Source organism: Manacus vitellinus, unplaced genomic scaffold, assembly GCF_001715985.3.
Source record: "Manacus vitellinus isolate BGI_N305 unplaced genomic scaffold, ASM171598v3 scaffold_15_pilon, whole genome shotgun sequence".
Lineage (NCBI taxonomy): Eukaryota > Metazoa > Chordata > Aves > Passeriformes > Pipridae > Manacus > Manacus vitellinus.
In genome coordinates, this window is record NW_021939122.1 from 7,887,783 (window position 1) to 7,904,886 (window position 17,104).

General features: G+C 36.7%; 1 protein-coding gene across 2 annotated transcripts in view; it reads left to right on the forward strand.

Moving 5' to 3' along the window:
* The first annotated feature begins 1,152 nt into the window (after nucleotides 1-1,152).
* The window catches only part of PCGF5 (polycomb group ring finger 5), a 54,764-nt gene continuing 38,812 nt past the window's right edge, over nucleotides 1,153-17,104 (forward strand). For both annotated transcript variants that reach the window (XM_018069153.1, XM_018069155.1), the window contains exon 1: nucleotides 1,153-1,254. The gene's annotated coding sequence lies outside the window, so the exon portion shown is untranslated. The remainder of the gene's footprint in view (nucleotides 1,255-17,104) is intronic.

The window sequence follows — 17,104 nt, forward strand, 5'->3', positions numbered from 1 at the left end:
GTGATTGGGAGTGTGAAGTGAGAGATTCATTCTGGCACTAGAAGTCTTGCTAATATGTGTATAATTGTCAGAACAGCATAAATAGAACAGTTTACATTAAGAAAAGAGTTCTTAAATACTTATTTAAGGTAATCTCTGATCTTACTTTCTTGGATACTTACTAGACTGCTACACTAACAGTGAGTTTGGGTCACATGGACAGGGATTGCTGGAGCAAGTTTGATGTTCTCTGGTTCTGGACTGTTTGGTATGAGCTCTGTGTCTGACTTCTTCCTTGGCAGTGGAGAACCCTCCCCGCTCCCCCACTCAAGCTGTCCTATAACTAGATTTCTTAAGCACCTCTGATATATAAACATTTGCTAAGATCTGCTGGACGTTGGACTTTTGGATTTACAATTTCCATCTTTTGGTGTGTGTAGGGAGGGTAATATGTGATAACACTGACAAGCAATGTGCTGACTGAAATTTCCTGTATTTCCTACAAGTGACAACAGCTACTTACCCTATAATTTTTACTGTATGTTTTCAAAGGCAGTGTCTTGGGTCCCATGAATCCAAGGTAGTATTCATAAAAATACATATAATTTAGAACTTCAGCTTTTTCTGATGAAAACTACTGTAACTTAAGCTTCAGTTTATCCATTTGACTTCATGCCAGTGTTGAACATGAAATAGAGGAAAGCCTAACCAAAAGTACTTCTTGTACTTACCATAGTTAAGTTACCATAGACTGTTCTAATATAGCTAAAGATATGTGGCTAAAGATGTTTAGGCTGTATTCCTGCTCTAGAGTAAAGACAGTGGAGCAGATCTTTGCAGCATGCCAGTTTGAAGTACCTTAGTTAGGAGATCCGTGCAGGAGTGAACTGCATTGCAATTACCTGCATCAGACATTACTGGGCTTAATGACTAAGAGTGCTCTGCAAAGTTGTTTTCCTATAAGCAAATAGATGCTAAATATTTTCATTGGGGGGGGCTGGAGTTGCTGTCTATGTCAACATATGTTGCAGTCTTTTGGTTTTTGGGTCTTGTGCTTTTCTCTGCAATACTTCTGAGTTAGCAAGGTTTCATATTCAGGGGTTTATTTTTTCACTATCTCTTTTTTTTTTTTTCCATGTTCTTGCTTATCTCACAAACACAAGGAACTGATCGAAACTCCAGGTAGAAGATAAATTTTGGAATAAGAAGAAACTTGTGTACACTGAAAAGGAATCACAGAAGGATTGTTGAGAAGAGTCTAGAGTACAAGTTCTGGTATGAAATTCTAAATATTTTCCTTGGAATTCAGGTCACTGTCTGCTCTGGAAGACAAGCCTCACTTAGCATAGAGTATAGCATGTAAAATAGTCCCACTGTGTCTGTGCTGACCAGGCAATGATTACTTCTTACTGGAAAAACTAAGTTTAAATGTGTTCAAACTAACATAGCTCCTACTCTGTTGTACGTGGTATGCACTAAAATATATTTCATGCTTTAACCAAATAGGTGTCTTATATGTAAGATAACTTTTTATTGTATGAAAACTAGCCATAAAGTAAGGTCAGCTTTCTAATGCTTGATTTTTTGCCACTGTTAAAAATGTTTTGAGTATGGTTTTTTTTTTCTTTCTTAAGATGCAGGAAGGAAAACCATTTGTAAATACTATTGAGATGCATTCTTCAACCTCCACAATATAAAATCAAAAGGCAGTTCATTTTCTTAACACTGAAGAGGTTGAAATATTACACATGTTTCAATAACATTGTATCAGTATTCACCTAGAGAGTACCTTGGTCTGCTTCTGACTTTGTATTTCCACTGAAAGCACTTGCAAACGTTCCTGCTAATTTAAGGGCCCACAGTTTGAATCCTGTGCAGGTATTCTAAACTTAACCCTGTGAATTTGCACAAAACCAGAGAAAAGGTCTTTCATTGAAAATCAGATGGGTAAAGTAGAAAACATTAAATGCTTTTTTTCACTCCTGTAGCACTAAAATTGTGAGGGTTTGTTTTGTTTTGTTTTGTTTTTTTACTATTAAGTATTTCCAGAATTATGTTATGTAGAAACTTGTCAGGCCAAAACCAGGTATAGTTGCATTACAAGTTGACTGACTGGAATCAGTCACCTAATCCTAGGGAAATGGCTTGATTATTTTTAATCTTATGTGGATGGACTAACTGGTACAATTTTAGAAGCTTTCTCTTTGTAAGGACAAGACAGAAGATGGGAAGGTCTCCATGCATGTTTCCTAGGCCCTTGTCCTATGTGCTGTTATATAAAACCACCTGAAATTCAAGCTATGATCTCACTGCTATGTGCCAACTTCAGTTTGTGTAAAGTGCTGCTGCTAGAAGTTAGTTCTATGTTCAGGGTGACCATAAGAAAGGAGAGAGAGCAGGGAGAGGAGAGGAGAAACTCATTATAAAATTAGTTTAGCAAGATGACACAAAACCTTGAATAAGGACCAGTGCATCAGTAGAAATTAAATGGAGATATAATGGGGCAATTTTCTTAAAGTAATATAATCATGATTTTCCTACAATAGACACTTGATTCAAATGTTAGGCTAGAGTCAGCTTAATTGTGAATCAAAAAAGCATCACAAAGGAGATGGAAGCCAAAGAATGCATATGGGGGGGCTAGGCATTCATATCCCACGAACTCTTCTCTCACTTAAAACTGCAGAAATAAGTCTGCAGTGTTTAATTGTTTCTCAGGGAAACAGCAGAAAAAAAACACAGAACAAATGGGAGCAATTCTAAAATTGATATATTCCATACACATGTAATTAAGCTCCCTGATATTAGATGAATTCAAATAGAAATCTCATACACTTCTATGGGCATATTCTAGATCTAAGATCTGAGATAATAAAATAGAAGAATAGGATAAATAGCAAAAGAGAAATCACTATGTAGAAACTATTTGTAGGTTCTATTTACAGAGTGCCTTATTCTTCCATCACAAAGCACAGACTTCTAAAGGAGTTTTGAAGGGTCATGGTATAATCAGTTGCCAGTGTCAAGAGGAGACAAAAGAATGAAGGTAGTCTTAGATGAATGGGCAAGGGGAATATCAAGCAGTTGTTGAATTACATTTATTCAGTGGTTGTTAATGCTGTGATCACCACTCATACTGAACTTGATTCTGGCAATTGCACTTCAAGAAGGATGCAGAAAACTTGAAAAGGGTATATAGAAGCCCTAAAAGAATGATATAGCGCTTGGGACACATGCTTTATCATGAAAGACTGGGGGCACAGCTTAGTAAAAGTAAAGCTAAGGTGGCACTTCCAGACAGTAGTCAAGCCATCTCTTAATATTTTCTCTGGTAAACTACATGGAAACATTTGAAATAAAGTAAGTGATATTCAAAACCGGATTATTCAGTCTTGCTGATTAAAAGAAAACCAAATTACTGTAGCTTAGCAAATGAGGTAATAAAAAACAGACTAATTCAGATTACTATTAAGGATTTATATTTTTTTTTATAGTTGGAACTACTGATAGTTGTAGATTACTCAGCACTAGAAAATTAAGAAGGATGATTTAGTCAAAATATTCTGTTGAACTTCATGATAAAATTAATATATGTATATATAAATTGTAAATTATTTTTTTATCTTCCCTTGTGGTGGGTAGTATTGAAAAAGTATGTGGAAAATAAAGCAATAGTTATCCCTGTAGCTCTGTAGAAGCCCTTGGATATAAGAGAGAGCTATGTACTGTATTTTCATAGCATGCTGGTCTCAAAGTAGGTTAGACATCTGCTTGGCCATTTAGTTTTCTGTAAAAATACTGTTCCCTATTTGTTCTGTATTAAACCCTTCTCCATTTATATTTTTATGTTATTTAAAAATAAATTTAGAAAAGATGTGTTGTTTTAACAATTAATAAAAACAAACTAGCTAAGGTGCAGAATGGTCTAAGATCAGCATTTCAGAAGAGTTCTTTCAGAAAGAAGAAAGTCAGATTTGAGTGAATGTCTCATATTTATTTTTCAAATAATAATGTTAGAGAAAATAAATACTGTGTGGAACTGTATGCTCAGCTTCCCCAAAGTAACACAAGGGTGTTTGTTGTTTAAATAGGACTAACAGATGCTTAGGAATCTTAAGAAGCCAGGATTCCTATCTTTCAGGCTTTTCTTCATTGTGGCAGATTTTTTTCATACCACTGATAGAAAATAAATATTTTGTTATGATTGATAAACATACTTGTTAATAACTACATGCTTTAAACCATTTTTGTACTGTATTTCAGTGGTATGCAAGACAGAGCTTTGCTTTAGCTGTACAGTAATCTTTAAGTCCCTTTAGGAGGTTCTCAGTTTGCTCTAAGAAGTAGATTATACTAGTTCTGCAGTTCTTCAGTATTCATAGTATTTTTTATATGTGACAGTGAGGCAGTGTTTATTTTAAGAGTCCAAAGCCACAGGTTCAAATCCCCTTAAAGTTAATAGGGAAAATTGCTTACAATGACTTCTGACTTATATAGCCTGAACGTTTTGATTTCTATTTTACCCATAAAATTTATATATGAAAATCTACTGCTAGGTGAGTTTTTTATTTTTTGTGTAATACGGCATTTTAGTATTCAGTGAGAGGACATTAAGAATATTGAGTAATACAAATGGTGCCTTACTATGAATGCAGTAAAAACAACAAGTATCAGTGAAATGACACCCAAAATTACTAGCATTTGTATCTAGTATATTCCCAGTCTAAAAAAATATTCAATAACTTGATATAAATAGCTATTTGTTATGAGATCATGCCGTTAATCTCTGAGGCTCCTTACAATGTATTTATTGCCATATAAATGAAACATCTTCCAGCAGAGCAGTAAACAATGTGCCTAATATCTGTAACTTGCTTTTCATATGCATACTCTCCCCAGGGAAAGAAGCATGTGCAGTACATAGCCATGTTTTGGTAGAATTTTTGGGTTTATTTTGGGGCAAGTGCATTGAAAGCATTTGTGTTGACAACATATAATCAATATATAGTTTTACACAAAATTGTTCTGTTTATGCTGATTGACCCACAGGCAAACTAGAGACTGAGTTGGATATTGCCTGGGTAAATACTTCATCTGACACCCAGCCCACTCCTGCATTCTTTCCATCACTCAGAGATGTTGGTCATGTCATACAATGCGCATCTGCATCTGGCCATGGAGAAATGGGACAGCATGCACCTGATTGTAAAACAAGTACAGGCTTAGGCATGTCACAAGTGTGCATAAACCCTCAATACCTACTCGTACATTTCTGGACAGCACTGATTTTGTTGGTTATGATATTTCTGTGAGTTAAGCCCAATGGGCAGTTAAGCACCATGAGCTGCTCACTCACTCACCCCTAATCCCCTATGGAATGAGGGAAGAGTAAAAGTAAGAAAACTTGGGGGTTGAGATTAAAAAAAAGTTCAAAAGTTTATAAAGCAAAGGATAAATGAAAGATGAGAGAAAGAAAAAGAAACAAAACAAGTGAGGCAAAGGCAATCACTTTCCCCCTCCCAAAGGCAGACTGATGCACAGCCAGTTGCCAAGCAAAAGATAGCTAACTTCCCTAAACCCCCCTTTCTCCCTTATTATGGCTGACTATGGTGTTCTATGGCATGGAGTCTCTCTTTGATTAGTTCAGATTAGTTCTCTTTGGTTGTGTCCTCTCCCAGCCTATTGCACACCCCCCAATCTTCATTGTGGTGGGTAGTAAGAATGAGAGAAGGCCTTGATGCTGTGCAAACACTGCTCAGCAATATCTAGAACATCAGTGTGCTATCAGCATTGTTTGGGCCAGATACCTACAAGACAGCACATTGTGAGCTGCTGTGAAGAAAGCTAACTCTGTCCTAGCCAGGCCCAATACAGTTATTTAGCAGGATGAGCTTGGAAGCATTTGAGACTTAAGCTATAAAAAGCTATAGAGAGAATCTGAATAACAAAGTATTTTTCAGGAAGAAAGAATACAGTATTTATTTTGTAGATAACCTTGGTGCTTTTGAACACATTTCATAGGTCTCATGGTGGGGGAGATGATAACTATTTCTAAGACTGGGAAGGAAATCCGCACACAAATGATATTCAAGGTGCATATTTGTGTGTCCCACTGAAGTTACTCAAGACTTGAAAGAATTGAAAAATAAGAATTTATGTTTTTCTTGGACACAAATTTGTACTTAGGTCTATTTCATTCCTTTTACTGCAGAAAACAGACTACTTATACAGTTGTGTGCGTTACATAATGCTCAACTTTCTCAAACTAGAGTATCAGTTTTCTTCTGCAGGAGCTTTTTGGATGTTTTGCCTAAATGTCTTATGTTTCTGCCTACTCCTGTTTAACATAATGCATTCCTTTTTTAGAGAAATGAGATCTGAAAGATCATACTTGGCATTAGTCTCTAGTGAAACTGAAATTTTTACTGGAATCTGCTGAGAGTTTTGCAGGTTTACTTGCAGTGCTGTTTTGGGAATAGAGAGAAAAGAAGTTGCTGTTATTTTCATTGACATAGAGTCTATCGAGATGTAAGCAGTTCAGCATTCCTGAAGTAGTTTTCTTTCCATAACAATGTTTGAATATTGTGTGAAAACTTAAGTCTTTCCTCATGTCTGCTCGCATGTCATTAGTGAAGTGAGCCACTGTCTCCACTGTGAAGTGTTTGCTTGAGGGCTTATGAAGTATGGAAGTACTTTAGAGAGAGTAGAAGGTACTTATAGTATCTAACCGTCCTGGGCTTGGGATATGTGAAATTTGGAAATGTCATATGAGCACTTTCTGCCTGTGCAGAAACACCCTTGGAATTATCATGCAATCTTTGTGGCTTCAGGACTGAGATGTGTAACAGGCCAGTAGACCAGAGGACTGCTTCAGTTCTTAATATTGTCCACAGGCTTCCAGCACATTTTGTATTTTTGTTTCAGTGACTGTTAATATTAACTGCTACTTTGTAAACGAGCATAACTGGGCATTTTTATTTCCTTTTTAATAAGTAATGTATAGCTGTAAAACACTATATCAGTACTAGATGTGTATTAACCAACAATCTCTTCATCACAGCAGAGGTAAAAGGACATTTAATTACATCATAGACATAAAAATTACTTGTTTCAGAAAGTCATGGCTGTATTGTGTTGGATTAGGCTCTGTAAACAGCAGTATTCAAATTCATGAGATGTTTGTTAATATGAAAAAGAAAGATGAGTTGATGGGTCTGATTCTTTGTTGTCTTAAGCAGTCATTTGCTGTTGCTTAAAAGCAAATGCAAAAATGCAATTAAAACACAATGTTCTGTTTCAGTCGCAAGTGTATAAAATTATATATCTATAAATACACAGACACATACTATATAAGGTATGAAATTCGGAAGAATTCAGCTTTTTATCTTCAAATATTTTAGCTTGCAAAATGTTATACTTACCTCCATATGCTGAAAATTTGAGACTTGACTTTTAATTTGTTACCAGTCCTGTTCTAAAACTAACTGCAGATATCTTGATTATTTTCTGTAGCTAGTATCAATAGCACCATGAGGCAAAATGTAGGCTAAGTGTTCACTATGGCTAATTTTTTTTAAATAAAATCTCTCACCTCAGAGATTAGGTGTCTGGCTTAAATGCATGTCAAATGATCTTTCAAATGAAGAGGAATGTTGTGATTAACACATTGTATTGGAATTTAAGAGTCGGAGGTTTAATTCTTAGGCAGTCATGTCTTCCTGCTTGGCTGACATCAGAAGTTTATTAGGAAACAGCTAGAAATATTTTACTCTTTATGTAAAACAGGCTCAGTAATGCATGCATTTCTTCACACAGACTTTTTAGACCAGATGGACTCTCAAAGGGTATGTTTCCACTGCAGCTGAAGGTGTATTAGTTGAATTGATATATTTGCAGTAAATGTAATCTAACCAGCTTTGTTAAATACCAATAAAAACAGTGTCAGGTGTTTCAGTAAACGGGACCCAGCTTGCCCTGGACCCTTGTGTGACGAGGTTATGCTGATATATGTGTTCACTTCCATTATTAATGGGGTTAGCTAGATTAAAGAGTAGATCTCCTTTTCCCTTTCAAAAAAAAATTGTTTTATTTTGATCAGCTTTTGTCTTCTTTACTAAATCTCGCACTCAGCCTTCAGATTTTCTTCCAATTTGTTGTCCTGTAGAGACAAGCATTTTCCATCCTCTGTTGTCCCTTGGCCCTCCCTGCCCCAAAATACGCAGATCTCTCTTTACACACAGAAGGCCAGAAAGCAGCACGCCTCTGTGGCTGCTCAACAAAGCTCTTTTGCTGGGGAATACTAGTTGACAGTTGCCCCAGAATTCCCAAGTTGTATGATTTCCATGGTGCTTTCAGAAAAGCAAAAATTAGACATAATTAAAGCTTGAGTCAGTACAGTTTTGCCCAGATTTCCCTGGGGCTGGATGGTGGTAATACAAAGCCCAGACCCTAAATCTGGCTACCTCTCATCCTGAATGACCTCTAACAGAGAGCCTGTTTCCTGCATGAGTTACCCACTCCTGAAATGACATTCTCCTCTATGACAATTGGACTATAGTGTTCAAAAGCCAAGCGGTAAACAGAATATGAAACTTATTTGATTGAGTAGAGTGTTATACCTTGGAAGAACATTTTCTGCAGTTTGAGATTGTTGAGATTTCCTCTTCATGAAGGATTTATCTGTTACATAAATAACATGGAATAACACCTCTACCCCAAAACTGTACTATTCTGAAAACAAAATTATTTTTCTTGAAGCTAACAGGTAAATTTGTTCATCAGGTTTTGAGTTAAAATCTGATGCCTCTAAGAAATGTAACACACCAAAGAAGCAGGGGAATGCAGAAAGGAAACAAGAAATAGAAAAACTTGAATGAAGGGAAAGAAGAGGGAAGTTGGAACATGCAAAGCAGCTATTAACCTAGTTTAACAGGACTGTCTATTTTGCTGTTATGCACTATTCCAGGAAGTTATAATGGTAAGTCTGTCCTTAAATTATTTAACAATAGCTTCTTCATAATTTAAATTTTTTAGACATGTCATGAAACAAATGGGAATGGACACAAAGCTGCAGTGTAATATGATATCAATCTGTAATGATTTTTAGGAAAACCCAGTAGCTTTTGTTTAGTTTACATTATGGTGCTCACCACAGTGGATCCCATAGGATAATGTAGACAAGGATGTGACAGAGCTAGTGCATGCTTGGGGGTATCCCTAGTAACCATGCTGCACACTCAGGAGGGGCCAGTGTCGTGGCCGTGAGACAAGACCCCAGAATTCACCATTGCATACACCTGATACGGTTCAGACTCAACAGGAATGACTAACACTTGCTGTTCATAGGTAGCCTAGAACAGCAGGTAGTGACCATATTCCAGACCTATTCAGTAGTTCTGGGTAGTATGTCACAGAATCCCAGCATCATCTGCTTCTGAGCCTGTCAGTCTTCAACATGAACTTGGGCAGAGTGTTGCATCATCTGAAAAATTGCTGAGTGTGCACTCAGTGCCATCACCAGTCATTAATGATGATGTTACGCAGTACTGGCCCCATTCTCCACTCAGGAGGTACTCCAGTAGTGACTTACCTCCAGCTGGACTGTGTGTTGCTGATCATAACCTTTCTGGCACTTGAGTCAGTTTTCAGTCCACCCCATTGCCTGTTTGTCTGTTCCAACCCCTCTGTTCAAAGCAGGGGCAACTAGAGCAGTTGTGAAGGATGGAGACTCTGCAGCCTCACTAAGCAAATAATTCTAGCATTTTTTCACCCTCACAGTAGATTTTTTTTTTCCTTATGTTTAAATGGGATTTCCCATGTTTTAGTTTGTGTGCACCGCTTCTTGTCCTGTTACTGGACAGTATTAAGCAGTCTCTTGCTCTGTCTTATTTGCTTCCACTGTCAGGTATTTATACACATTGCTAAGAACCCCACTGAGCAAGGCCCTAAGAAACCTCAATTCTTTCAGCCTCTTCTTATATGATGGATGCTCTGATCCCTTAATCATCTTAATGACTGTTCAAGCCTTTCGTATGATAAAATCGTAAACAGAGGGGAAAATATGTGGTACAGTAGCAGGTACCTTTCACTTTTTAGGGTCAATATTTGCATCTTGTCTGACTAAAGTTACTGTGTTCTGTGGCTTTGAAGAAGAGACACTTACCAAAGAAGTAGGAATCTTCAGCATTTTTGTCCATGCTAAATAAATTACTTACAGTATTCTTGTAAGTAGTTACAAGTTCATTGTTCTTTGGGCACTAAGTGCCATTTAAATTGGCTCCTGTTTACATCAGTGACAGTAGTTTGGACAATAATATCACTGAAAGGTCATGTACATAGTGAAGATGTTTGCTCTAAAATTAGTAATATTGACTTAGTACTTACTAAGTAAAAACTGCATTTCTAAAGATTAAGACAGGTCTTCCTAGACCCTAGACAAACTATGGAGCTACTTTTTCTTTCATCATTCATTACTGGATGTAATCTATCTACAGCAAAACAGCATACTTTCTGTTTCTCTTCTTTATAACAGCCTTTGTTATGTGGTTTTGTTAGCACCATGTTAATTGTACCAAAAATTTTACTTCTCAGGAATATTATTGAGTCTCTCTACTGAAATTAATTAGTTTGTCCTTATTGACTGAAGTATACTAACATAAAATAGATTATTAGGAAGCTGTTTCAGTACCTCAACTTAAGACTTTTCATCTGTTCTTGAATTTTTTCCACTGTTCACCAATATATAAAGACAAAGGAGGGGAGAGGGTATTGCTTCACTGGTACAAATGTGGAGACCAGCAGATGCAGTGAAGAAAATTGTACAATACATGCTAAATATATCAGATAAAACTGTAAGTTGGCAGTATATGTTTGAAGGTGGGTTTTTTTTGATGTATTTTGTTACAATGGTTTCTCTCATGATTTTGTTAAGTTACTGCTTAATGGAAGACAGCCCCCAAATACATATTTTAGCTCCTGACTGATGGAGGGTTTGGATGGCACCAGTGTTTCTGACAAGTTTAAAAGACATGGGATAAAACACTAGACAGCATTCCAGGCTTCTCAGCAGGAAACATTTAAATCTCCTTAATTTTATTCCTACTGATCTGTGGCAACTGAGGTCTTGTATTTAAATGTGAATTGTTAAATAGACAGCATGGTGATGATAGGAGCAGACTGTGTGTTACATGTATCAACAAGTTCTCATAAGCCAAATACTGTGTCAAAATTTCATATTTCCATCTATGCATTTGTGATAAAGAGAAATAATTTTAAGAGTATTATGCCTTTTATTCTTTAAAGTCTACCAGGGGTATTAGATTAGGGAATTGAGTGAGATTTGCCATGTAAATTGATAGGTGAAACCTTCTAGCTTTAATCCCCTAGAACCTATACTTAATACAGTACCGAAGAAAATAGTCACATCTAAAAAAACTCAGTAAAATGCATACAGATTATTGCAATTTAGAAAGGTCAGAAATGGTGTGCCTTTAGCATAGTTTATAATTTACTTTAGGAAAACATTCTTGAAATGTTTTTAACAGGGAGCTCAGTTCATTACAAAACGTGAAAAATTTTGAAAGTAAAAGGGTTTAGTGTTGGTTTGGGTTTTTTTTTTAAATGTGTTGATACAGTGAAAAGGCAGCTGGCTAACTGAAGCTGAGGTGTTATATCTGATAAATCTCATGGAATCTCTTAGTGTTTGACAGTGACTGTAGGATTTGAAACTCTTGCAATGCAGATTAGAAATAGCAGTGAGGTATGAAACAATAGTAAAGAATGATGCTGATTTTATACTTCTCTGTCCTGTGCCTAAAAACAGGGAGTCCAAATTGCCAATGTGATCTCATTAGCACCGTGCTGAACCCAGACTTCCCAGCATTACAAAAGGAAGCTCAAGATGCAGGGATGGTAAACACAGTCTCACGTTTTTTAGTTGATTTTGTGCTCAGTCTGATTAAATGCACATAAACCGAGAATATGCTGTTTACATGCAGGCAGAGTCTGAAGGCCATGGCTTTGTAATTGCAAAAAAAACAAAAAAAACCCCCTCAAACTTATTTTTCATACTTGAGAATTGTTTTATACATCTTTTCTTCAGAAAACGCAGTGATGATAACAGCAGACACAGGCACCATTTATGCAAAGTTTTCTGATTTACTGAAGTCATGGGACTACGGTTGGGAAAACCAACACTGTCAACTTCCTAAGGTAGTGCCACTGCAGTACTGGCATATAAGCAAAGTTATGGTCTGAGCAGTGATTGCTCACTTGAGAATAGCTTCTGGCTAGAATCCTGAGCTTCTCTCTCCCCAAAAATAGCATATTATTCATGTGAAGAATCAACTAAAAGTATCAGGTTTGCTTATTCTTTTTCCATTAGTATGGTGGATAAAAATGATTAGTATTTCAAGGTAATGCTTTCAGTGAAGTTATTTGGAGTGACTCTCATTTGTTAATGTGAACTGTTACAAATATCAAAACTATATAAAAAATTCTATTTTTCCTTATTCTTATGGAATGTTTTTTATCTCAGTAGGCCAAATTCCACTATGACTACGGTCATATGATTGGATGGATTGGATCACATGGAACATGTTGCTGCACAGACCTTTAGATATACACTAAATTGCTGTCAAAAAAGATGTGAGGAGGATGTGAAGCTCGCTATCTTGGTCTGCACCCTATTTTCTCTTAGTTTATCCAGAAGAAACATTCTCTATTTTACAAGTTAAAAACTGAATTCACAAGTATCTCTGTTAAGTTTTGTCCAGTGAAGCTACTGTTTTAATGGGCTGACAAAGTGATGGTTCCCATGAATGAGTCTTCCCGTGCAGCGTAAATGAAATGGAGTCCATCCAACATTGTGTTATTAAGTTAAAGGTTTTATTCTTGAGAGAGCTGGAAACAGAACTTCTGTTGAAAATCTATTGAAGTAGAGTAGTTAACTCCCTAAGATGTTGTGAATGTCATTAATTTGTCATGTAAAAGATGAGGCAATTTGGTTGCTACTTTTCTATTTCCTTTCAAGCCTCTTTGTTTGCTGGTTCTGCCGTCATAACAGGCATGAGTAGATTTGTTGAGGATTGCTTTTGCAGAGCTTATTGAAGTTTTAAATTTGTTTTGACTTAAGATCTAGTAGCAAGTCTTGTTTTTAATTTGCAGTGCAAGTTGATTGCATAATTGTGAAGCTGTTTGACATGTGTGATACAATTTGATTTGCATTCCTGCCAGTTTTCAACTGTAAGAAACAAAATCTGTTAGTAACAATTTTAGCGGGAATCATTGGAGGGTTCTTGCAGTTTGTTTTCATTGTTTTCATTTGTCTTTCAATTTCAAGGAAATTGAAGGATGACATTCATAAAACTATTTGAACACTTCAGGTTATTGTTTAGCTGTGCTGTATGTTGATGTAAGGGGCTTTGATGATTTCAGGGGGAAAAAGAGTGGAAAAATACATAATATAATAGATTTCTTATATATGTATAAAATGCAATATAGAATGGGAGAGGCTATATATTACTGACAGAAACAAGGATTTTAAAACAAGAGTGATAGAACTGTAGCAAGTAGCCAGTAGGATGTCTTGTGGAAAAGCATAGACTTCATTGAGACTCAATTAGAAAACTCTAAACCTATGTTCATACTAGTATAGAGATACTTTTTCCCTGGAAGGATACCTATATAGAATTGACAAAGTGTTTACACTATGACCTGCAGATCCTAGAAATCTATGGAGGAGACATAGTCTTGCCCATGCAGATAACAGCTATATTCAGGCTGGCCTGGGCATGTTACCCCACTGGAGTTTTTCTGATAATGTGGCTCCACTTGTCACTGACTGGATTATTTTTTCTATTGTGTAGTAGCAGGGAGACTTGAAGTAGCATTAATTCCAGAGCAGATTTTCTCTGTAAAAGCCACAGAATAAGAGGTGATACTGTTGCAGAGAGCAGAGTAAAAGGGAACTGAACTGAACTAGCAGAAACATATAATCAGATAGCCATAGGTAAAGAAGTTAAGAAGTATTAGAGATTATACAGTAATAGAAATGGCAACACTGGTGTGATTTCTGTGAATTCAGAGACAGTCTAACAAACTCTGCAGTAGAAGTGAGAGACCAAAACTTTTTTGGCCAGGGACCAAAAAAGTAATTCTGAAAGTGCAGATGTTTTTGATGGATGGAGAACAGCTGATTAAGAACCAAGGCAATTGTTTCAAGTGATGCCTCTTCTTTAAGATGTTACCAAAATACGTGACCATTACTTGCTCTATTTATACAGAATTGCTAGATTGTGTACTTATACAGAATTGCTAGAAATTTATATAAAACATAGGACTGTAAAAGACTACTTTGGTCATTCCCTGTGGTTCCCCACAATCACAGGCAACTCTGAAATAATGCCTCCTCCATTGCAGCCTACAGAACATACTACGAACCACAAAACACTTTTTTCAATACCCTATAAAAAGCTAAAGGAGATGTAGCACAGCAGACCAAAGTGCATGGAAGTTACAGTGTGCCATGAAGCAAAACCAAGACACATTGAGGATACCACCAGTATTTAATTGCCCAGAGTTCCTAACTCCATCACAGATCACTGTTTTTTAACCAAGCACATGGGCAAATGGAGGCATCCTGATTTCACATCTTGTAAGCCTCCTGCTGTTATCACTCCCTGTGAGCAATCTCTGATGGTTCAAAAGCAAACCCCTCTTTACCTGATCACCAAAAATCATTCCCTATGAAGAAAAGAAAAAAATATAAATTGTTGTGGCACAATGCAAGCCTTTATACCATAGTAGAGATTTTTGCCTTTAAAGACAAAGTGATGGCAGTGAGGTCATTCTCATGACCCATGAACAATCAGCTTGGCTACATGGCAGCCTATACTATATCTGTACTATGCTTTAAAAAAAAACCAAACTAGAAAGCAACAGCTTATCACAGTTCACACGACTGGATACTTGAGTAACTGAATAGACAATTGGTCACTTAATATTTTAGAAGTTTGTCTCACTTTCTCTGGGAAGCTTCTGGAAATGTTTGTGTCTGATGCATGGAATCCTGCCTATTAAGACTATTCTTCAAAAGAAAAATACAGAATAGTGACAAAATAATCAAAGAAACACTAGGAAAATACTTTTTAAAAGTATGGTCATCGCGCTTAAATCTACAGCTGCTTTCAGCTGAGTAGTTTGAATTCTGCTGTAATAGGTTGGTGTTTTTAAATTTGCAATACCGCTGAGGATTGTAACTACAGTTCTTAAATTTGTTATTTGCAGGTAGGTATGTCAAGCTGGTCACAAGACCTTCACTCAGTATGTTTAATGGTCACCTAATAATATGTTCTAAACCAGATATTTTTTCACTTCAACCTCTGCATACAAGTGTCTAAAGTTAAATTGTCTTCTTCATGCTTGTGACAATTTCTAGGCAATTTTATTTCAAAGTTATGGTTTTTTTTTCCTTGCAGTGACAGTCTCCCTCTCCCGCTGCTATGACCTTGTTTCTCAGTTGTTTTTTGTGTTTCCCTAGCTGGGAAGAGACAGCATGTGCCATGGTTGACCAGTATTTTAGTGTGCCAAGGAAATATTTGACAATACAGATCTGCTCATCTTTCCCTTGCTAGAGTAACTTATTTGATTGTTTCTTCTTTACTAGCAGCCAATTATTGTGAAATCTGTAGGAACTTTACGATTTCTCTTTTTAAAATTTGCTTGAAATTAGTTCAACAAAGTTGGAACATTTTGTGGCACAATTTTACCTTACTCTTGAAGTGTATCTCGAAAGAATTTGTCTTGTTTATGTATTTGCCAATGGCGTAATAATACAGATGTTGGCATTTTGCAACCTGCTTTTCTACTTTACTTTAGGCTATAAAAGAAGAGTAAGCATAAAGAAATGCTATATATATCCCAGAAGTGCTATTATGTGCTAATATATGGCATCTTACAGAGAGCTCAGTAGGGATGAAGAAAAACCCTCATGGTAGAAATGCAAAACCTCTGCTAATAATTTTCATGCGTAAGTGATAGGGATAAGAATAGCCTAATTCCTATCGTTTCCTATCAAATAAAAGGCAGTCTTCACACTGAGCATAGTAACATTGTTTATATGATACACAATGTAACTACTCTTTGCCTGAAAAGAGCAAGAACTAAACCTAAAGAAATGGACCTAAAGAAATAAACCCACAATGAGGATTGCCAAGGGTTGAGACAGGTTGCCCAGAGAGGCTATAGAATTGCCATCCTTGGATATATACAGACTTTCTTTAGATGAAGCCCTGAGCAATCTGAATTCACCTTAATGTTAGACCTGATTTGAGCAGAGGCATTGGACAAGATGCCAATTAGTGTATGGTTCTATTCTAGATGATGTTCTACTTGATTGGGAATTTCACTGGAAATAGGAGATCCCAAAGTGGTTATATGTCATCTCTTCTTCACACCTGAGTAACTATGCAGTAAATTCAAGTAAGCTGCCTGCAGTTCACGGGTGGTTGATTTTCCTCTCTGTTCAGCACTGATGAGGTGACGCATGGAGTGCTATGGCCAGTTTGGGGCTTCTCAGAACAAGAAAGATGTGAAGTGAGTCCAGCCCAGGGCCATAAAGATGGTTAAGGGACTGGAGTGTTGTTCATTTGAGGAGAGGCTGAGAGTTTGGGGACTGCTCAGCTGGGAAGAAAAAGGCTCGAGGGGATCTTATCAGCATGTATAAGTACTCAGTGGGAGAGAATGTAGATAAGGAAGTCAAACTGCTCTCAGAGGTGTCCACTGACAGGACAAAAGGTAATGGGCACAAACTGAAATACATGAAATTCCATCTGATAACAAGAAAACTTTTTTTTTTTACTGTGAAAGTGATCAAAATGGGAACAGATTGCCCAGAGAATGGGTACAACCCCATCTGTGAAGATAATCAAAACCCCACTGGATACAGTCCTAGACAACCTGCTTTAGCTGACCCTGCTTGAGCAGACGGGTTGAATTAGATGATCTCAGGAGATGACTTCCAACCTAAACAATTCAGTGAAGTTTTCAAGTTTTTCAAAGTTGTAGAATGGCATTTTCATTAAATGTCTAGAGGCTCAGCTCCCTCTAAATATCATTCAGATTGCTA